Here is a 12,567-nt window from a genome sequence, read left to right as displayed (position 1 = left end):
ACAAGACAGTCTCTCTAATAAATGGTGTTGGGAAAATTGGACAGACAAATGCAAATAAATGAAACTAGACCACCAACTTACACCATACACAAAAATAAACTCAAAATTGATAAAAGATTTAAATGAAGATATGAAACTATAAAAATATTAGAAGAAAACACAGGCAGCAAAATCTCAGACATCTCTCATAACAATATATTTATGGATACATCTCCTAGGACAATGGAAATTAAGGAGAAAATAAACAAATGGGACTACATCAAAATAAAAAGATTCTGCACAGCAAAGGAAACTATCGACAAAATACCAAGATAGCCCACTGCATGGGAGAATATATTTGCCAATGATACATCTGATAAGGTGTGAATCTCTAAAATTTATAGGGAACTCATGCAACTTAACAAAACAAAGATAAGCAATTGAATTAAAAAACGGGCAAAGGACCTAAATAAATACTTCTCCAAAGTGGACATACAGAAGGCCAAGAGGCATAGAAAAAAATGCTCAAAGTCACTAATCATCTGAGAGATGCAAATCAAAATGGCCATGAGGTACCATCTCACACCTGTCAGAATGGCTATCATCAACAAATAAACAAGCAACAAGTGTTGGCAAGTGTGTGGAGAGAAGGGAATTCTAGTACACTTCTGGTGGGAATGATGCAGGCTGGTGCAGCCTTTGTGGAAAACAGTATGGAGTTTCCTCAAAAAATTAAAAATGGAACTGCCATTTGACCCAGTGTTCCCACTTCTAGGAATATATATATATCCTAAGAAATCAGAAACACCAATCTGAAAGAACATATACATCCCTGTGTTCATAGCAGTACAATTTACAATAGCTAAGATTTGGAAACAGCCTAAAAGCCCATCAGCAAATGAGTGGATTTAAAAACGGTGGATTACAAAATGGTGGTACATCTACTCAATGAAGTACGATCCTATCTAATAAATAGGAAATATGCTAATTGACCCTCACACCATCACAAAGATGGCAGCACCCACAGCCGATAAGGAGGGAATATGTTAATTGACTGCCCTGCCCTCAAAGATGGTGGTGCCCACAACAACAGATGGTGGCACCCTGTCCTCTCAGCCCTCCTGGGGTGGCAGGCCTGGCCACTCCACGCGCCTGCCTCCGGAGTCCCCTAGTTCCCTCAGCCCCCAGCCGCCCAGGGCCAGCCCGAGGAGCAGGCAAGCCTCAGACGTTGGCTGCCCAGCAGCCCAGGGCTGCCTGAGGCTCAGGTAACCAGGACTGGCTGAGGCTTGCGCTGCCGGCAGTGGCAGCAGCAGAGGTGTGATGGGGCATCGCCTTCCCCTGATCGCCAGGTCACTTCCTGCCCCTGAGGGCTCCTGGACTGTGAGAGGGGGCAGGCCGGACTGAAGGATCCTCCTCCAGTGCATGAATTTTCATGCACTAGGCCTCTAGTGCAGCTATGAAAAAAGAAATAATTCTTACCATTTGCAACACCATGAAGAGACCTGGAGAACATTATGCTAACTTAAATAAGCCAGTTAGAGAAAGGTAAGCATCACATGATCTCACTCATATGTGGAATCTAATGAAAAACATAAACTGATGAACAAAAATAGATCCAGAGACACAGATGCATTGAACAGACTGTCAAACCTCAGAGGGAAGGCAGGGGAGGATGGGTGGGTTGAAAGAGATCAACCAATGAACTTGTATGCATATATGCATAACCCATGGACACAGACAATAGGGTGGTTAAGGTCTGGGGTGGGGGGTTGGGGCGGGCTGGGAGAGGTCAATGGGGGGAAAAAGAAAGATATGTAATTCTTTCAACAATAAAGATTTAAAAAATACTGAAAAATGTTCTCTGTTGGTTAAGCATTTAAAATTATGAAAAAGTAATAGTGATAATAATTATTCCACAAGACCCTCAGATTAATGATCTTATTGCAGATATTAGCTAAAAGTTGAACATTTTAACAGCATCTTGAATTTATTCTTAGTCTAATGACTTCTAGGTCTGGGTGTTTTGGTTCTCCACTGCATCAGATGATGAGGAGTAAAAGCATTTTCAATATTATTTTGTATCAATTAACTTAGTGGTGGCGGTTATTTCAGATCACATACACCTATGTGTGAAATTTCCTGTTGCTTGGCTACTTATTTTTAAATCATTTGTGTATATGTGTGTGAATATTTATTAGTAGAAGTAGAAACTATTTGGGTATAAATAAAAGTTCATCCTTGTTCACTGACAGGATGAAGGCTTGGTCATTTTAGATAAATTCAAAATAAACTCCTGAGTGGATGTGTGCTCGTTGGTTATAGAAGAGAGCGTGGTTGACAGGTGTGCACATCACTTACATCTCTTGTGGCTAAATATGCTGGCCTCATCCATTTGGTAGGAAATAATTACTAGACATTTATGTAGTTGCCAATCAGAATTGTATCACAATCATTTTTAGACCCTATGAATATATTAACTCTGATCTGGTCAGAATTTATGTATTTAATTATTTACCAACAGCTGGATTATTTCTGACAGTAGAAAACTCAAAAGTATTTTCTAAACACAAATTGCTCAATAGTGCATGTGTGTTATTTTATTATAGAAACATTATAGACACTAATTAACAAATAGTAACATATTATTTGAGGATAAGAAATTTCACTTAAAAAGTGGCGGCAGAAGTGATTATAGAAGGTATTATATTACACTGAGGTTTTATTCCCTGAGTATGTGGTGGTGGCTTTGTTTCCTTCGTATTAAACTATGGGCAGCTAAGGCTCTTTAAACCCTGGAGGTTTGATAAGAGCATTTGAAAGGCTATGAACAAAGTTTTAACATTACTCCATTTCAGCAAGGAGGGATTAATTAACTTCAATTCACAAATCTTCAGCTACTGTGTCAAATCTTCAGTGGTTTAGGATTGCTAAAGGAGGAAAAAATGTGACAGAAAAAAATGCACTATGTTTTTCTTTAAATGGAAGGGAACAGAAATGAAAGATGATGAAAACAAAAGATGATCACATATAGTCTAAAACTGATTGGCTGCTAGGTAATCCCAGTGGGAAGAAGATCGATTACACAAAAATGCTGCTTACCTATTGGTGTTTGGGGTGGTCTATTTATCTTTTGGATGAAAAATATATATATATATATATATATATATATATATATATATATATATATATATATATATTGTTGTCCTACTTAGAAAATCCATATTTGCTTTAGCTGAGAAGTCCCCTTCCTCTCTTTTTAATGTTCTAAGAACTAACTGCTGAACATCTCAGCATGGCTATAGGTTTGGGTGTATAGGGAAAAAAAACAGAAACCCAGAAGAAAACCACCTGTAAAGAATATCAGACTTAGGACCTGCATGACTCAACTGAATAATGTAAATGACTATAAGAATCTGTTGAATCATAATAATGGGAGAATGTTTTATGCATGAATACCTAAGTGAAAATATGAATACATGAATAAATATTTTAGCAAACCCCATTAATAGATCTTTATTTATAACTATTTTTATCAAATCAAACGTTCACATAAAATATAAAAAACAATCCAAATAGGTAGTTTTCTGTATAGAATCTTTTCTTGAGTATTTGCCCTTTATATGTGCCCCCAGCTTTCTGGGATTTCACTCATTGCAGTGAAGATTCATCATACATTGTGTGCTGGCTATGATTTGATAATGTAATTTTCTTAGGAAAGACAAACATGATAACAATAATGGCAGCACCAAAAAAAGGTGACATTTTACAAAAAGCACTTTATATTTATTTTTTTAATGACAGAAAATGAAGTATCTCAAAAATAATAATGGAGAACATAAACAGTCTAAGCTTTGTTAGTCTGCAAAAAAATACATGTATGATCATTATGTATATTCACATCTGTGGATTAAATTTTAGCTTAAGTTCAATGTTAGCTATATAAAGAAAATATATGCCAATATGTAGAATTGTGTAAGAACTCACAGGCCACATACCTTGATTGCAGGGTTTTATGAAATACCCAAGATGGTCTTAGATATGTCAGAGGTCCTCAGACATCACTTCTGGGCGGCTGGACTAAATTGTCCTAGAGTCCCCAAATCTCAGTGGTTTACAAGTGCTTCCCAAAACCTAGAGAATCACCACTCGGAGGGAAGGGGCATGGAGGAGAAGAGGTTAACCAAAGAATTATATGCATCTACGCATAACCCAAGGACTCAGACAATAGTGTGGTGAAGGGCTGAGGAGGGGCGGGAGCTTGGTGGAGAGGGTCAATGGGGGAACAAAAGGGGACATCTGTAATACTTTCAACAATAAAAATAAATCTTAAAAAAGTTTGCTTCTTTTTTTAATTTTTCCCCCTTTATTGATTAAGGTATTACAAATCTTTCCTTATCCCCCAAAGTCCCCCCACCCCCCTACTCATGCCCTCGATCATGATTCTTTTTATGTGGATCAGCTGGGGGCTTTGCACTATAATGTCCTCATTCAGGGACACAGGCTGTCTGAGCGGCCATCCCTGGGCGCTGCCAGTCACTGGGAAGAGCAGAACCAGCAGGGTGGCTCACACCCTGCTTTCTAAAATTCTGCTGGGAAGTGACCTCCTCACTTCTCTCCACACTTTGTTAGCCAAGGCACCCACTTCAAGAGGAGACAACAAATAGAATTCTTCTTCAGGGAGGGGCACTGAATGTTGGTGAATAGAATTTAGTCTACCACACTTACATAGCCAGGTGAGCAAAACATGCTGGTGAAAAATGCACCCAAGACTCTCTCTTGGTGAAAGTATTATTTCAAAGGGAAGTAATTTTAATTAGTTATAATCATAACATTATATTAAGTTAGATGTGATTTGGTTTCTGTTAAGAAATGTTAAAGCAGGCAAACATATCATTTTTATTGCATTGTGTAGCTAATGGTTTCTTTTTAAAATTAAGCATAAGTTCTTGGTAAGGAATATGGTCTTGTGAGAAAATAAAACATGATATAATTTAAGCTAGTGATTTTATAATCAAAATGACAATATTTGCAAACATTTACTGAGTACTCATGTACTATGCTAGGGTTTGTAGGATTTAGCCTATTATCTGGATGAATTTATGAATGCCTTCCTTTATGTGATTATGTGTGAAAATTGTGAGACATAAATATAATAAACACAAAAAATGTCTTGAAGATAGTTAAAATGATTTGGCTAAAATATGAGTTGGTCAAAATAATTTATTTAACCCAGTAATAAATTCTATTGTAGATGTTAATGATTTAAAAATAAAATTATTTTTCTTTCTTTGAAAACTAGTAGTCATTTGATGTGATGATTCATGTTATTACTAATAAAGGAATTTCCCATTTCTTCTGTAACAAATTACCATAAACTTAGATTAAGATAGCACAGATTTATTTTCTTACAGTTTGGGATATTAGAAGTCCAAACTATTTTTTTGAGCCTAATAACCAGGTGTCAGCAGAGCTGTGTTCCTTTTGGAGACTCTAGGGGAGAACCCACTTTCCACTTTTCCAGCTTCTGGAGGCCTCTTGCATTCCTTGGCTCCTGGGCCCTTCCTTCAATTTCAGAGCCCATCACTCTAACCTCTGCTTCCTTCCTCACATTTGCTCTCAATCTCTGACACTTCAGCCTCTCTCTCAAAAGGATTTGTGATTACATTGGTCTCATTCAAATGATCCATGATAATCTTCCCACTTAAGGAGCCTTTATCACATCCATAAAGTCTTTTTTGTCACATAAGTAAAATAACATATTCACAGTTCTGGGCATGGACATCTTTGGGAAGAGGAAGAGTTCATTATTTTGTCTATTGTAGTTAGTATTATTTTTAATTTTTAAATGGCTCAGGGAAATTTATATGGGTTTCAGATTTTGTGTGGAACCATACTAGTAAAATCCACAAGTTTGGAATTTAGGTAAAAAAATGTGTTCTTGCTCTGGTTGGTTTGGCTGAGCGGAGAGAGCGTCGGCCTGTGGTCCTGGGTTCGATTCCCATCAAGATCACTTACTCGGTGGCAGGCTCCTCCCCAGCCCTGTCCTGGTCAAGGCTTGTGCAAGAGGCAACCAATTGATGTGTTTCTCTCACATCCGTGTTTCTCTCTGTCTTTCCCTTTCTCTTCCACTCTCTCTAAAAAGCAATGGAAAAATATCCTTGGGTGAGGATAAAAAAAAAAAAGTGTTCTTTTATAGCCACAAAAACTGCAGAGTTCTGCCAAATACCTTTCCTGAATCCTGGCTGCAGATCACTTTATCCATAAAGATTGATAATAATTGCAGTTTTGTCTTATGGACTTCAGGTACTATTATTATCCACTTAAAAAGCCTAATCATCTCTTCAGTTTTCCTGAGTTATTTTCATGTTTAACTGGGCAGTCCAGCTATGCTCCAGGATGAATGATGGGGATGTTTAAAACAAAGCAAAGCAAAGCATCATTGAACTACCTAGATTTTTTTCCAGGTAAGTAATCATTAAATAGGAATGGGCCAAGGTTACCCATCAACTTCAAGGATGCTTTTCTGTTTGTTACGCCCTATACCACACTTCATGTCACTACTTCAGGTAGATCACAGACCACTCAGGCAAGGAGGAAGTATAATATAAAATAACTCAACTGAGCATCTGTATACCAGGGGTTATCAGATAGCCATCTATTTTGCTTTCTTTAGAAGAAAACAAGAGTCTACATATAGCACAACTTTTAAGACAATGGCTTTGTTATTTTGTGAATATTTTAGAGTCATTTTCCATGGGAATGGTGTACCTTATTTGATTTTTGTTTATATTAATACTGAGTTTAGTTTCTTATTTTTAAATTAATATTGGTAATAATTAATGACTTCCTACATTTTCCAGGCTACATGTAGATCCTCACACACATATTCTCATTCAATGCTCTTATGAAGCACATATAATTGATGCTAGTGCATGTGTAATCACGGCTGTATCTTGTCTTATTCATCCTCAGCTATTATCGCATTTCTATTTAAGTAAAAGTTTTGGTTGTAGCTAATCTGGATATGGCTCCAGATTTTTTCGTTGCCTCTGCAAATCTATTAATAAAACAAACAAACTAGTGAGGAAATTGATCCTTTATTAAAGGTTTTATAGTAGAAATGAAAGAGGGGTTTACATTTGTGATATTCAAATTGTGGTCCTTGGACTGGTGCCTATACACAAACTGATAAACCCATACACAAAAATAATGTGACCAGAATATTAACCAGATCTATCTGATTCCAAAGTCTATGAGCAAAACCCCTTATTACAAAAGCATTTTACAAAACTACAGATGCGTATTAGGGAGTTGAGTTTATTTCTTTTACCTTCCTTATATTTTATATATAATCTGGAAGTCTTTTTAAAAAGATGCTGAAAACACCCTCAAAATAAAGTTTAAAATATCCTTTATATATTTGGTGATTAATTAACATCAATTAATACCATTCCTCTTTGGAAAAAAATAACTTTGCTTGGAATAATAAAGACCTGAAATTGCCAATTACTACCAGAAGGGGCAAATCCAGGAAGTGAATAAATGTTTGTTACAGAAAAAACAGGCAACTGGTAAACCTGAGACCTCAAATTAAGCCTTGTGAGAAAACAATTACTATGTATTTATAACCTAAATATATATTCTAGATACATGACCATTGTATAATTTTGTTTATGAATCCATCATACTAATTTCCAAATACTAAGCCTAGGCCAGTGCCTGTTCACAAATAAGTCTTTATCAATTTGCTGCAAATTGAGAAAAATAAGAATTGTACAATAGATTTTTCATAACATAAAAATTCTTATTTTAAGGAACAGATTTTTATCCTTAAATTTCCCAAGCAAAGTTTTTAAAATTATTCTGTTCTTCAAAACCTTTTTGAAATGTTTAGTTGTCTGTGAAACTCGAAAGGTAAGGCATGCAAATCTAGTGCAAAGAGTAGAAATGAAGAACTCTGAGAACTTAGAGTCTAGTCATTTTCTATATGTAACCAAAGACCTAAACACCTCTCTCTGCTATAAATATTATATATATGGACACTGATTAATTGTTAAACTACATAGATGGACATGGAAAGAGAATGATCATTTGTTATTGCACACTGACAATTTGAATCACTTTAGGAAGTTGGGTAGTTAAGTCCCACAGGTTATAGCAAACTATTCAAGTTTGAAGAGAAGAAATAATTTTTTCCTATTAATCTTTTATCCACTTGTATCTAATTAAACTTTCATTAGTTAGGTTTAATTATCATTTATTGCTCTCATGGGTAAAGGAAATGCCTACTTTTTTTTTGCGTAGAAGGATAGCCATTTTGCTCCCTGTAAAAGACAATGTGGTTTGGCAGTGACTTGCATATATTTCTCTTTGCGTATGCTTTTAAGAACAAGATTCAGAGAATCAAACAAAAGTATATGGCATAAAGTCCTCCCCAAATGAAAGAGACAACTATGTATTTTAACCTCCTCTATGTGAATATTACAATAGCTCATTGGTGATGAATAATTATTTGGAAGGGATGCATTTCATTTATATCAACACTGTATAAGGTAACGAGGACCTTCCATGGAGACTCTCCAGATGAGAGACCGTGAATGACTTCGACTATCTCCAGCTCCTCGGCCAGGGCACCTTCGCCAAAGTCATCCCGGTGCGGCCGCTGCTGGGCCATGAAGATCCTGCGGAAGGAACTGAGCCTCGCTGGGGATGAAGTCGCCCACAGTCACCGAGAGCTGGTCCTCCAAAACGCCAGGCACCCATTCCTCACTGCGCTGACGTGTGCCTTCCAGACCCACGGCCCCCTGTGCTTTGGGGTGGGGGGCGCCAACCGTGGGAGCTGTTCTTCCCCCGTCACGGAGCGCGTCTCAGAGGAGCGCCCGCTTTTATGGCGCAGAGATCTCCTGGGCCCTGGAGTACCTGCGCTCCAGGGATGTGGTGTACGCACATCAGCTGGAAAACCTCATGCTGGGCAAGTTGGCCACATCAAGGTCACTGACTTTGCCCTGTGCACAGAGGGCATCGTGATGGGGCCCCCCATGAAAACCTTCTGCAGGAACCGAATATCTGGCATCGAGGACAGCTCTGGCTGGGCGTGTCCTGTCGAGATGGAGTTCCAGTGCCAGCCTGCTACAGCCAGGATCCCAGCCCGTCTTTGAGCTCAGCCTCATGGAGGAGATCTGCGCCCCGAGCAGGCTCCGCCCTGAGGCCAAGTCCCTGCTGGCTGGGCGGCTTACAAAGGACCCCAAGCAGAGGCTCGGCGGGGGCCCAGCGCTGCCCAGGAGGTCATGGAGCACAGGTTCTTCCTCAGCATCAACCAGCAGGATGTGGTACAGGGGACGCTCCCGCCACCCTTCAAACCTCGGTCACATCTGAGGTCCACACTAGGGGCTTCGATGATGAGTTCTCTGCCCAGGCCATCACAGTCACACCCGGGCGCTATGACAGCCGGGGCTCTCTGGACCTGGAGCAGCGGGCTCACTTCCCAGTTCTCCTACTTGGCCAGCATCCGCGAGGGAGCAGTGCCGCCTGCTCACCCACTGCCACCGCCTCCACAGACATTCCTCGCTGCCATCCACCCGGGGTGGGGGGGTGCTTTGTCTTTTTTGGGGGGGAGGGGTCTTGCATCCCTCACCCCTTCACCCCCATTTCTAGTTTTTTCTTCAGCCCTCTGCAAACTCCCCTCGTAGACCCAGGGGCCTTGCCTTAGGATCCTGTCCTGCACTATTTTTGCGCCCAGATTAGGACTGGGAAGACTCCACCGCCTTTGGGCAGTTGGGAAGATTTTGGGCTTTGATCAACACAAACCTGTGTGAGGAGCAAAAGTCAGGGGCCCGCCTGAATATGTGGCTGGGCGCCCCCAGCTGTGCTCCGTGCTGTGCCGCCCTCAGAGATGTGGACAGCGCTCTGGGGCTGCCTTGCATGCCTGCCAGGAGCTCCGAGTGGCCTAGCCAGGGGACAGTCCAGCCCCCTCCCCACACAGCAGCAGAAAAGCAATAATGCCCGGGACCAGGCGGGGCCTTTGGGAGCTGCAGGAGCAGAGGTCTAGGGCTCCCTCAGTGGACTGGGGTGAATAACCCGGTGGGGAACCCGGAGTGGCCAAGGGGGTGGGCGCTGCCTCTCTTGGCCCCATGCTGCTCTTCTGACCTTCGGATGAGGCAGGAGGAACATTTGAGGCCCAGCCTTCCCACCCCCAAGCCCGGTGCCTTACCAGGGCTTCCTTCCAGCCAGCCTTACCTCTGCTGGACCCTGGGCCTGGCCCGGGCCCCTGTCAGGATGGGGGCCAGGATTGCCCCTTCTCTCTGCCTGGGGTGGAGGGATGCCAGCCTAGGCTGTTAGACATCTCCACGAGACAGTATTGGGCCCAATGAACTTGGGTTGAGGAGGGGAAGAGAATGGGTGTCTCTGGTAGGTACTGGGGTGGGGCCTCTGAGAAGGGAGACTCCCCCTCCTCTTCCAGCCCCACCTTCTGCAGCCTGAGGGGAGCATGTGTCAGTGCTATGGGCACTCCTGTGCCTGCGTGCCTTGGACTGTGTGCTGTTGGTGTCCTTGTGCATCTGAGACAGTGTACATGGTGTGTGTGTGTGTGTGTGTGTGTGTGTGTGTGTGTGTGTGTGTGCTGGGTATGTGTGTATGAGGGCAAGTGTGTCCCAGCCTCCAGTGAGTGGTGTGTATGTGTGGGGCTCAGGCCCCTGCCCTGACCCCAACATTTCATCCCAGGGGGAGGGGTGCTGGCCTAGCGGGAGAGCCACATGTGAGGTCTCTCCCCCTTCCCCACCAATATCTCCGGATGTTTGGAATGTAATGTTTGTGGTCTCCTCACCTTCTGTACTAGGTAGTTCACAGAGAGACATCTCGGGGGGGGGGTGTTGGTTTGGGGGTGGGAGGTCTCATTTCCTTTTTTTGTGTGTATGTCATTTATCTGAGAGTTCTCCCTCTTCCTCACTGGCCTTTCCCTGTTCCTCATATTTGTACAGTACAAGCAATAAAGACTAGTTTCAGACTGGGGGAAAAATAGTTACCAGAGGATCCAGCAACCCCTCTTCTAGGTATGTACTCAAAAAACTATAAAACATTTATTTGCAAAGATATATGCACCCTTATGATTATTGCAGCATTATTCATGGTGGCCAAGACATGGAGACAACCAAAGTGTCCTCTGATACAGGATTGGATAAAGAAGATGCCATACTTGTATACAATGGAATACACTCACCCATAAGAAAAGATGAAATTCTGCTATTGCAACAACATGGATGGACCTTAAGGAGATTTTGCTGAGCAAACTAAGTCAGTCAGAGGAAACTAAGAACCATATGGTTTCAGTCATTTGTTGGATATAAAACTGAAATTCATATCTATAGGCAACAATATGGTGGATATCAGAGGGAAGGGGGTGGAGAGATAGTTAAGGGTAAAAGGGGCCAAATATATGGTGACGAGATGATTTAACTTTATACAGATCATAGAAATATACTCTTAAACCTATGTGCTCCTCTTACCCACTGTTACTCCAATAAATTTAATAAAAAGAGAGTTAAACATTTAATGAGACCTGTTGCAACTTCTAACATTTAGAGATTATCAACATGGAACCTTTATGACAACCCTCCCTGGAAATCACTTTCTGCTGGCAGAGTTAAAAAACATATATCTTCTGCTTCTGAATTATTTTTGTAAGAGATTTTCATATCCAACTTAGTAGAGCACCCAAATACAATGCAATAAATGATGAATTCCCTGGTTGGCAACATTGAGATTTTTCATCTCTAATTCTGTTATCCTATGGTTATAATGTCCTTTGAATTATGTATATACACTGTCAATTAAATTAAAACATTTTTAATAAATTATGTTTAGGATGTGGAAACAGTGAATCTATTCTGAGTTAATATGATATTCTCTCTCACTATCCTTTACTGGCTTAGCAGCGGTTCTCAACCTGTGGGTCGCGACCCTTTTGGCGGTCGAATGACCCTTTCACAGGGGTTGCCTAAGACCATCCTGCATATCAGATATTTACATTATGATTCATAACAGTAGCAACATTACAGTTATGAAGTAGCAACGAAAATAATTTTATGGTTGGGTCACAACATGAGGAACTGTATTTAAAGGGCCAGAAGGTTGAGAACCACTGGCTTAAGGGAAAAAAAGGGGCCCTGTACACCGTACTCTGTAATATGATTTTGAGGGACTGCTAGCTTAAAAGTGGAAGTTCTTTTTACCTATCAATAATTTCACAAATAAGCAACAAGAAAACTAGTCCAGATACTTCAGAAGTAGTAATTGTCTATAAATCTACATTGTTCAATTGTTCTAAAAGGTGACATAGGAAAAAATCTCCACTAAAGCATGTTATTTCTGCCTTGAAAGTCTGTGGCAAAAATTACCACACATGTGATATCCACCTTGCTGTGATATCCACGATTAGGGGCGTTTACTCTGTTCTGCAAAAAGGAAAAAGAAAAATAGAAGTAGAAGAATGCAGGTTATACTTTTTTTTTCTTTTTAGTTTAAATTAATTTCAAACTTACAGAAAAAGTTGCAAGAATATTACCAAGAACTTTTTTCCCTAAACTCTTTGGG

General features: G+C 40.6%; 1 pseudogene; it reads left to right on the top strand.

Annotated features, from left to right (window-relative positions):
• The first annotated feature begins 6,382 nt into the window (after positions 1–6,382).
• On the top strand, positions 6,383–9,794 carry LOC132233016 (RAC-beta serine/threonine-protein kinase-like; annotated as a pseudogene).
• Positions 9,795–12,567: the final 2,773 nt, after the last annotated feature.

Source organism: Myotis daubentonii, chromosome 1 (genome assembly GCF_963259705.1).
Source record: "Myotis daubentonii chromosome 1, mMyoDau2.1, whole genome shotgun sequence".
Classification (NCBI taxonomy): domain Eukaryota; kingdom Metazoa; phylum Chordata; class Mammalia; order Chiroptera; family Vespertilionidae; genus Myotis; species Myotis daubentonii.
Note: the sequence above shows the minus strand (reverse complement) of the source record. Positions and strands in the feature narration are given on the sequence as shown.